General features: G+C 40.2%; 1 long non-coding RNA gene across 1 annotated transcript; it reads right to left on the bottom strand.

Annotated features, from left to right (window-relative positions):
* Window positions 1–5055: 5055 nt before the first annotated feature.
* Window positions 5056–7355, bottom strand: LOC112832720 (uncharacterized). Its single transcript, XR_012375052.1, has 2 exons — window positions 7115–7355; window positions 5056–7031 (listed from the first exon to the last, which is right to left on the bottom strand). It is a non-coding gene; the product is annotated as an uncharacterized lncRNA (long non-coding RNA).
* Window positions 7356–10329: the final 2974 nt, after the last annotated feature.

Genomic DNA, 10329 nt, shown 5'->3' with positions numbered 1-10329 from the left:
TCCCCCACCATCTGTCCTCCCGAATATCACCTTGGATTCACTTCTCCGCACGTCCTACCTTCCAGAAAGTGGTCGCTTTTCTGTTCAGAGAGTTGTTGCTATTCCTCTCTTCGGTCTCCTGTTGAGTTCGTAGGTGTTCAGAATGGTTTGATCCCTATCCAGCTGAATTCCTGAGACCAGACGAAATCCAGGTCTCCTACTCCTCCGCCATCTTGTTCCACCCCTAGCTAACTTATTCTTGAATCCATACATGCTATTTTATAATTGCCAAATATGATTTTCTTTTTGTCTCTTGAAATAAATGAAATGGTTATGAGCCCATGTGTCAAACATGAACGTAGAAGTCAAGTGGTTACTTAGGCACTGCTGTGCTTTTACTGATACAATTAAACTATGCTATCTTCTCTTCCCTACTACCGGAGATTTTTGGGGGCTTGCATTTTTGAGGTTTTTTTTCTTAATGCAGTATGAAAAGGAGGATTCTTAAATCCTTTCAGGTATTGGGATCTAGTTTCTGGAGTGAGATTATGTTAGTAGCAATTACTAATCTTTATTGATATCAGGTGCTAGATAGTTGGCTGAGCATTGTATAAACATTATTCAGTTTAATCTACCCTATGGGGTATGTATTATTTTTTCTGACATTGTATACATGAGGAAATTTAGGCACCAAAAAGGGAAGTAACTTGCCTAAAGCCATGCAGCTAGTGAAGGGCAGAGTTGGGATTTGAACCTAGATGTAGTGACTGGAGACATGGTCTTACCTGCTGCCTCGTAGTGCCTTCTTTCCTGACGAATAGAGAAGTCATTGCAGAGACTGGAGCAAAAGCAGAGTTACAGCACTTGTGTTCTCTGGTGTGATGGACACTTGGTTGTTTACTCAATGGTCATTTCCATGTCCCTCCTCAATTTTGTTCAGGTGTTAGGCAGCCAAGAACTTCAAGCTCTGACCTGGCCTCTGGAAATTAAATAGTGATTAGTCTAAGCCAAGACTAGCAACTTCATTAGTTTGCTATTGATTGGTTTAGGAATGGTCTTGTGACAGAGTTCTTGTCATTAAGACGTAAAGATAATTCTACATGATGTGTCTGAAAAAGTGTACTTTGCTCTAAAAGTGATAAGAAAGCGATGCCCTCTGGTCCTCCCTTCTTCTTCTTCTTTTTTTTTTTTTTAGATTTTATTTTTGAGAAAGAGAGAGCATAAGAGGGGTGAGGGTCAGAGGGAGAAGCAGACTCCCCGCTAAGCAGGGACCCCGATGCGGGACTCAGTCCCGGGACTCCAGGATCATGACCCGAGCCGAAGGCAGTTGGCCAACCAATTGAGCCACCCAGGTGCCCTGGTCCTCCCTTCTTAAGATTGATGGGTGAGGGATGAAACTTGGAGCAGCTACAGCCAGCTTGCAACCATGAAGATGTAAGACTGAAGAGAAAAAGCCCATTGAGGATGGCCGAAAGAACTCGAGTCCTTGTAATGTCGTTAAGCTGCCTCATTAATTAATCCTGGAAACTCCATGCCTCTAAATGTCTTACTGTGGAGAAAATAAGTGTACCAAATTGATTATCCATTTTGAGGGGAGTTTTCTTGTTTTGTAGCTCAAAACATTCTAATTGCTACATCTGGGTTCCAGACCACATCCCACTCTCATATCTTCCACATCTTACTCCCTTATAGGTGATATCATGTTGTGTTTTTCTTTATAGTTTGTGTTAGGCTAGAAACTGGCTATGAGGTTTTCTAAACAGATGTTTGAGACTTTCCCAAATAGAGGTATTTTGAACAAAAGTGGATAGTTTTGACTTTAAGAACTAAATATTTACAGTCTCTCCAAGCCTCTAAAGCTGTCCAGGAAGAAAATTGAGCGAGCGAATGTTCTATCGCATACAGAATGGAATAAACAACACACATGAGAGCCATCAGGGGACTGTCCAACTACATGAAATTTTATGCATCTTTAAGCCAATCTACAGAGCCCAGTGCAATGTGAGCGATTTGGGACCCTTACTGAGGAGTTTGCTCTTCTCTTGGGACTATCCCATCAGTGATTGATGATGCTCATCCAGAAATGTGCTCTTATTACCATCATCATAAGACAGTTTAAAAAATTCAAATTGAGTAGGCAAGTTTCTCAGTTTAAGTTTAAAATATTCTTGACTTTATTTACCACCAACCCCATGTATAGAGACCACAACTAACTGGAAAATGTTCATGAGAGTGAAGGGCAGGTTTTAACTTTGTGTATTTTTTTTTTTTTGTAAGCATATGGCATGCCTCTCAGAAAAGTTAAAGACATGTTGCAAGGCCTCCTCAGCTGTGGCCTGTTATCACCAGCTGCTACATGTCTTCCATGTCGGTGGTATGCATGTCGCATTTCACAAAATGGAACTCTGAGAGCTGCCTTTTGGAATATAACCCTTTGGTGACAAGGAGCATTTCTTACGACTGGTTCACTTGGTTTTGTTAGGGTGGGGCATCTCAGACTCTATACTCGTAAATAGGCTTGGTGTTATCTTTAGGATGGACTCATACCTGGTAAATTATGAATGTTGATCCTCAACCACCTCCCCACCCCCCTTCCACCCCCTGGCTCCATGAAACCAAATACAGTGTTATTGGAGGCCCTGCTTATGGGTCTTGGAAGTACTGTACCTCCTGATAAGATGTCTGACCATTTGGTAAATGTCTCCTCTAGTTTGTTTTGCCTGTTAGGAACCAAGAGTGGTGAGTGTATCTGTTTGTGAGTGTGTATCCCTCAGTAGGAGGTGAATTCCTTGAGGAAAAAGGCACTTGTATTTTGACTTAGCAGTGTCCGGCACATAGTAGCAGGTCATCAATAAACTTCATAATCTTTTTTTCCCCCTTCAATTGCATGAGGTGACTAAGAAAGAACTAAGATGAATACAGCAATATGTCCTACCCTGATCCTTTGCCAGAGTATAGAATGGGCTAATAGTCTCCAACTCAGTTGGTATTCTCTATGCAGCCAAAGATTTCAAAGGGATGGATAGTCTTCTGGAACTGATTTGTCCTGGACAACAAAGGCAAGAAGCCAGATGTGTATTTGTAGGAAATTCATGGTGCTCTTGTTACAGCTCTAGGAGCCAAAGCAAAGGATCCTTGCCCTCTAAGTACTGAATTTTGGAATTGGCTGACACATTATAAGGCATGGCTATGGTTACTAAAGAATGGAAAACTAGAAAAATATTAAATCTAGGGTTATAATTATCTGATTAACCACAAATGGTACAAAAATTGAAAATCTAATAAGGAAGTTGGCATGGAAAGTAGGATGAGACATTCATTGACTGATCAACATACTTGAAACAGAAATGTATTAAGTGTGGTACCTGTGACTTGACAAGATTAAAATCCTCCCACTCCCCAAACATACCTAATGCAATCCCAGAGATAAGGAAATCCCTAAATGTCATGTGCTTCATTATGCTCCTGGTGATCAAAATTTAGGATGCCTTTGCATGGATAATTGCAAGCAGAATGTCTGTGTTGGAATATATTATTTTATGCTCGTAAGGTACTCTCCTTCTCAAAGTGCTCTGCAAAGTATATAAAAATATTAAAACACATTCCCTTGTGAAGGAAACCAACACAGAGCAGAATGAAGCAAGGGGAAGAAACTTGGCTCAGAAGATGAAACTTGACTCCTGTTCTTTGAAAGGGGCTAGGGGATATTTAGTGTTTAAACAGGCCAAAAGGAGCATTCACTTTAAAATCTAAATAATTTTCCAGATCAGAATGACTTTGTAAGCACTTGGCTTTGGGATGGCATCTGTTAATACATGCTCAGGGTTTCTTAAGCAACTGAGATCCCATCAGTAACAACGAGTATCTTCCAATCTGTCTCTCCCCTGCGTCCCCCACCCCCTGCCCCATTGCAGCATAGCACTAATTTCTCAGTATTAGGCTTCAGTGAACAATGACTGGCAGAAAGAAGGATGTTCAAAGATAAGACTATATTTCTAAGGTGCTTTAATGGTTATTTCCTCAATATCCTCTCCCACTTCCTTCCCACTCTTGCTTGTAAAGCAGCAGCCTCCAGAAGTGGTAACATTTACAGCCTGGGGATATGGGCCTGGAAGAGGTGAGGTATAATAAAGCCCAGGGAGTATTTGTAGAATGGGGATAGGGTGGTTTATTTCTAACAAAGAGTTCACATGGCGGACTAATAGGATCCAAGGCTTGAAAGGAAATCCTGATGGCTACCCAATTCTCGTCTTTGTGGCTGGCACTGTTCTAAGGGTTTCCCTTATATAATTTTATTTAATCTTTAAAGCAAGCTTATTAGCTAGGCACCTATCAGCACTTTAAAGGCTCCGAGAGCATAAGTAATGGGTTAAGTGAAGATCGCAGTGCTAGCAAGGGGTGGACCCTGGATCTGAGCACAGGTAATCCGACCTGGGGCTAAACTCAACTTTCATAGTGTGGCCACTTCTACTGGTGGGATAAGATCAGACTGTGGATGGTCTTTCATGTTATACTCATTTATTTATTTTAGTTTTTATTCTGTATGGGGGTCAATGGTTTGGAAACACTTTAAAGGTTGTGGAATGTTCTCTCACATGGTATTTTGCCAATATATTGAACAGATAAAAGTGAAAGTGTCAGTATATTAAATAGGGATGCTCAGTATGTTAGCAGATCAGAGTGAACATGCTCTGGTGGAAGTGGGCAAGTAGGTGGACCCCACCTAGTTAGCTGCTCTCTTTGTCAAGACCTTGGAGATTCACCTGTGGCACTCCAGGGGCCCAGGTTGACAATCATGGCTGTAGGCATGGGAAATCCTGGAGTTTTTGAATAGAACAGTGTTATCACTGAATGGGGTGTTCTAGAAGAGTTTCTTTAGACTTGATGTGCAATGTGATAGGAAGAGAGATTGAGTAGGCAAACGACAGCCAGCCATAAGGCCCTGTAGGGGCCTAAGCTTGATTTGATGAAGGCTTGCTTTAGGTGGTAGAAACAGCAAGAGGTAGATGTGAAGGCAGAATTAAGCAAAGGTCAATGTTTGACAGTGAAGAGTTATAAAAGGGGAGAACATAAGTATTTCAGACAAGAGTATTTTTTATTTAAAAAAAGGTATCAGGATGCCTGGGTGGCTCAGTTGATTAAGCATCCAGCTCTTGATTTCAGCTCAGGTCATGATCTCAGGGTCCAGGGATTGAGTCCTGTGTCGGGCTCCATGCTCAGTGGGGAGTCTGCTTGAAATTCTCTCTCTCCCTCTTCTTCTTTCCTTCCCCACCACTCTCACGCGTGCATGCTGTCTCTCAAATAAATAAATAAATCTTTAAACAAAAAATAAAAAAAAAACAAGGTGCCAAGAGTCACAGGGCTGTTTTGCTGATTTTTTATAAAAGTTCATTCATTCATTTAGTTCCTTTTTTTTAAGAGCAAAATCTTTTTCATTCAAAATCTTTTTTATTTAAAAAAATTTATGTTTTCCTTCCATATTTCATTTTAAAAAGCAGGTTTAAGACGCAGGATATATAGAACATGTTGTAATCCATAAGCACTCAGGCATTAACTAAAAAAGTCCATGATTAATTTAAATCTCAGAATGGTCTGTCACTACTCCCTGATATCAAACAAACAAGAGATTGATAGAGAGCACCGGACCCACAGAGGGAAACCCAAATGTGTAGAGTGAGTGGCAGGGTTGTGGTTCCACAGACTTGGCTGCAAGGAATATGCTCCTGGTTTCAAGAATCAATAGAACATTTATGTTGATTATAACGGGCTCTTAAATCTCTTTCATCTCTTGATGTCAATCAATCAGATTATGGAATTTTTGAAAAATTTTCAGTCCAAAGTTAGATGGATATGTTGCTACGTAGATGGATGGACTTTCCCCCAAATGACTACATTTTAGACCCAGAATCATAAATCATTTTTAATTGACTAAAGCTGGTCCCTGAAGAAGAGTAATCAAAATATAGTGCTGGCTAATGAGTCCACTGTGAAAGACAATTGTAGCACTTCCGATGGATGCCATTATTTTTAAACGTCCACTAGATTGTTTCAATTAACTCCATTTGGATTTATGAATAAACATTCGTTCTCCTTTGGGCTTTCCAACCTGTCTTTGCCTTAGAAAACTCACCTCAGTTCCACCAAGCCACAATATTTTTTTTCCAGTGATATGATTTATACTCTAATGACTTTCTGATTTCTATTTTTTTTAAAGCCTATCTCCAGGGACATCATGTGCTTGGGTGGTTAAAGTAGTCTATTGGGTAAAATATATGGGAATGACTAACAGTAGGAGACATTAATGTAAAGAGAAAGTGTGATTAGTGTGATTTAATGAGCTCTTTTGAAACAAGTCGGAACATTGACATTGTTCGGGAGGGGGGACTCCCAATACACTCTTGGCTTCAGGACTCTTCCAGAAGCTGTAACGAAGTATTTCTTTAAACCACAAGAGTGTGAAATCTTTCTAAAGCTTCTCTGAAAGCAAAAGGGGGGATACTAATGAACATGAACTATGATACAATTCCAATTCCAATTTTACAGCACACTTAACGTTGCTGATAGCATCTTAGAGCATAATTAAATCAAGTCAGGAGATTCTGGTGGGGAAATAGTCTTCCTGGCTGAGAAAGTGGGTACTCACTTAAGCATTATTTATCCTGGGTTGACTATGTGCAAGCCAGCATCATGAAGTTTATATAGGGGATTGCAAGAACCTATTCAAACTGTTTTGAATATTTGGTGATTTTCTCTGTAGTATGAAGAAACATCTACTTTGGGATGAGAGAAGAAAAGGGGCAATTATGTTTGCACACTTAAATTTCTCTCAATAGAGGACTTAAAAAAGGCAATACTACCCTCGAAAGATACAACATTGTTTTCAAATAACAACTTGCTTAAATTAACTTAGGGAGCAGCCTTCTAGAAGAATACATTGACTTTTAGAAGAAAATTTCATGAGTACTTACTGACTTTTTCTCTCCTCTTGAGCTTCATAAAACAGAGAAAAGCCTGCACACAATTTCTTCCAGTGACCTCCACGTTATAAAATGCTGGTTAAAGAATGAAAAGCAACATCATTAAGCTTTGGAAAGAAAAGTGAGGAAATCTAGCCATGTAACTTCAGATTAATTACTTGTGAAGCTTCTCCTCCACTGTGATGATGACTCCTGGAAACTGGTAGCTTGGCTGCTGTCAGACCTTTCAGGTAGCAGGGGTTCTTGTTGCTGGTTCCACAGGAACTCCACTGACCTGGATCAGACCCCTCAGCACTTCCTCAGTGTCCCCTCCCCCAGGCAGCCTCACCAGGCAGCAGTTGGCTGGGCCATATCTGCTTGGGAAAGGGATTACAAAACTGTCCAGCTCTTCGCCGTCTTTCTTCATCCCACTTCTGTATTTTTTTGACTTGGTTGAGGTCCTAGAGCTTCTTATGTATCAGCCAAAACAATGCAGGTAAGGACAACAGCAATATCAAGTGGGCTCATGTCAGTGAAGGAGTTTAAAGGAGACATTTTCCAGGCATTTGGCCTCAAATTAGCAGTCTGGAATGTGGGGAATGTTTTAAACATAAAAAAGCTGAGTTGTATATTATAATACATGGTAACTTTTGAAATGTTAGAGTTTCATATCACAGAACATACACACTGGAAATTAAATGACCCATTGTTTTGAAACTTCTGTTGTTCAGATACTTACCTAAGCACTAGTTACAGCTGACTTAAAGACGGGGTGGGAACCTCTGAAGCCTTGTGTGTGATTTGAGGTTCTGCTTCCATTACTTTTTATAAAAGCCTGGATGAGCCAAGTTCCCAAATGTTGGTCTAAAGATTTAGGGCTCATTTTACCATTACGTTTGGATCAGGCGGGTGTTTAATTTCTTGGAAGGTGGGAGAGAGCAAAATACTTGAGCAAATAGGGTTACAAATTGATTTTCAATCTGCCCTTTGTTGCAGAAGCTGTTTTTGGTACATCAGGTAGTTTTCAAAGTATGAGATTTCCACTATGGAAAATTAGCCTCTAAGTTCTTTGAGAATATGAAATACATCTTATGTCTTTCTTGTAAACCTCATATAATTTTTCCCCCTCTTAGAGGAGGTAGATAGAGATCTTTGAAGAGCATCAAAGAAAGCCTTTTGATGGCGTAGCTGTCCCGTCAGTGGGTAGGCTGATGGCTCCCCAGAGTTGATGGCTTGAAAGGACCACAAAGCCTGCCTTGTTCCAAAATGTCTCCCCACACGTTGCCATTTTTGTCACCCAGGAAACTTCCCCTTTCCCCTTGCTCTCCTTCCCCTCTTCTCTTTCTTTTTCTATTCTGCCTCCTTCAGAAAGTATATATGATAGTGATTCTTTCTTTCTTTCTTTTTTTTTTAAAAAGAATTTATTTATTTATTTGACAGAGATACAGCGAGAGAGGGAACGCAAGCAGGGGGAGTGGGAGAGGGAGAAGCAGGCTTCTCACGGAGCAGGGAGCCCAATGCAGGGCTCGATCCCAGGACCCTGGGATCATGACCTGAGCTGAAGGCAGATGCTTAATGACTGAGCCACCCAGGTGCCCCAATAGTGATTCTTTCATTAGTTTATTGACCAGGAATCTTTTGATAAGATTAGGTGAGTGAGAGAGGGAAAGGAAAAATCCAGGGCAATGACTCTCCCATTTGTGTGGCCTCCAACACATGAGTAGACACCTTTGTTCCGTATGGTCAGCCCTGCTGGGTTTTCTTTAACACCTTCCAAATGATCCAGATTTATCATGGGTTTCCCTATGAGAGATACTATTAAGCCAGCAAGCAATGTGGAATCAACAGACTTTTTTTTCTTTTCTGTTTTCTGGAGGAGGGAAAGCTTGATAATAAAAGTGGCAAGCCTCAATAGTAGAAAATGGAAGTACCCTTGAGTGGGAAGCTTCATCCCCTTTAAAACAAATGTGTGTTGTATGAATGGCTACAAAAACTTTGCATAGTTTTCCTGTGAAGATCCAGTAGCCTCAGTTACTCCAGGATGATGCAGCAGATGAAAGGAAGATGGTTTGGAAAGCTCAGAAGCTCACTGCCAGGGCCAAAAGAGATGCAGAATTAGGCTATGTCACAGGAAAGAGAGACCCTTAAAGGATATACCCGAGTATGTCTTAATGCAACGGAGTCCTTCAGACATCTGCCTTATATCCTCAGGCAGAGACTCTATAAATAAACCAGAACACCTCTCAGGCCATTTTGAGAGCTCATCTAAAATTGTCATGTTTATTTAATCACACTTCCATTTTGGGAAGATAATAGAAACTGTGAGAACATTTGAGAAGAGGACATAAATAGATCACATTTGTTGTCTTATACAAGATTGGTATCTATCTATCATCTATTGATTTTATTTCTGCTATGAAGCTAGAATACTTGAAGATTTCAAAGTTGTCCTGTCACCTTATGTAACAGGCATGATGTTTCTCCAGACATATTCTATGTTTTGGGTTTTCAGGCACCCTAGAAAGTTCTCCTCTCCTCCCTTAAAATGCCAGTAGGCACTCTGGCCACTGTTCTAATGCATGAACTTTATTATTCTTGCTGTAGTATGATTAAATTGATCAAGAACTTTCCAGAGAATAGGATTAACAATGGGAAGGGTAGAAAGTTGCCTGCGGCAGGTGCTAAGTTTCAAGGGGGAAAGAAGTAAGTAAAATGGTTGGGGTTTTGTAATACTTCACTTTACAATTGTCATGTCAATGGCTATTGGCATAGTTATCCTACAGGAGGATAAGGAAAGAAGTTAAATGACAGATGATCTTATGTGCCTCTTTGTACTTACTGATGTGGGAGGAAGTACATTCAGTAGAACACAGATTACCATGAATTGATATGGTTTTTGAAGATCTCTTTGCTGAGAGGAGCCTTGGTTTAAAGATGGGAAGGTGGTTGAGTTAAGGAACAATGTTCTGTCTTTCGTTTCTGTCACTATTAGGGAGACTGAGCTGGGAATATGCAGGGACCAGAGACCAATCTTAAAAAATCTTATGGGTATAAAGAGGAAAAACTTCTCTTCTGCAGTCCTGGTTCTAGAAGAAATGTCAGCGTAACCATGGTACATAATAACTATAATAATATGTTCCTGAACCATTTAACAGTACTGTCTTATTCTTTTGTTCTTGATATTAGTTTTTTATTCCCTGTTAAACATTTAACTGTTCATAGCATAGGCTTGATAGTTTAAATACCAAGCTAAATCATTGAGCAGATCCATCATTAGGATAAATTTGTAAAAGTGGAATTTCTAGGGATTTTGATGCTTATTAACAATCTGCAATCCAGTGGGGTTGTACTGATTTATATGATCAGTAGTGTTTTTTTCCCCCTCAAATAGTTG

The sequence above is a fragment of the Callorhinus ursinus genome, unplaced genomic scaffold (assembly GCF_003265705.2).
Source record: "Callorhinus ursinus isolate GAN/ISIS: 27379988/994484 unplaced genomic scaffold, GSC_fseal_2.0 scaffold44, whole genome shotgun sequence".
Lineage (NCBI taxonomy): Eukaryota > Metazoa > Chordata > Mammalia > Carnivora > Otariidae > Callorhinus > Callorhinus ursinus.
Note: the sequence above shows the minus strand (reverse complement) of the source record. Positions and strands in the feature narration are given on the sequence as shown.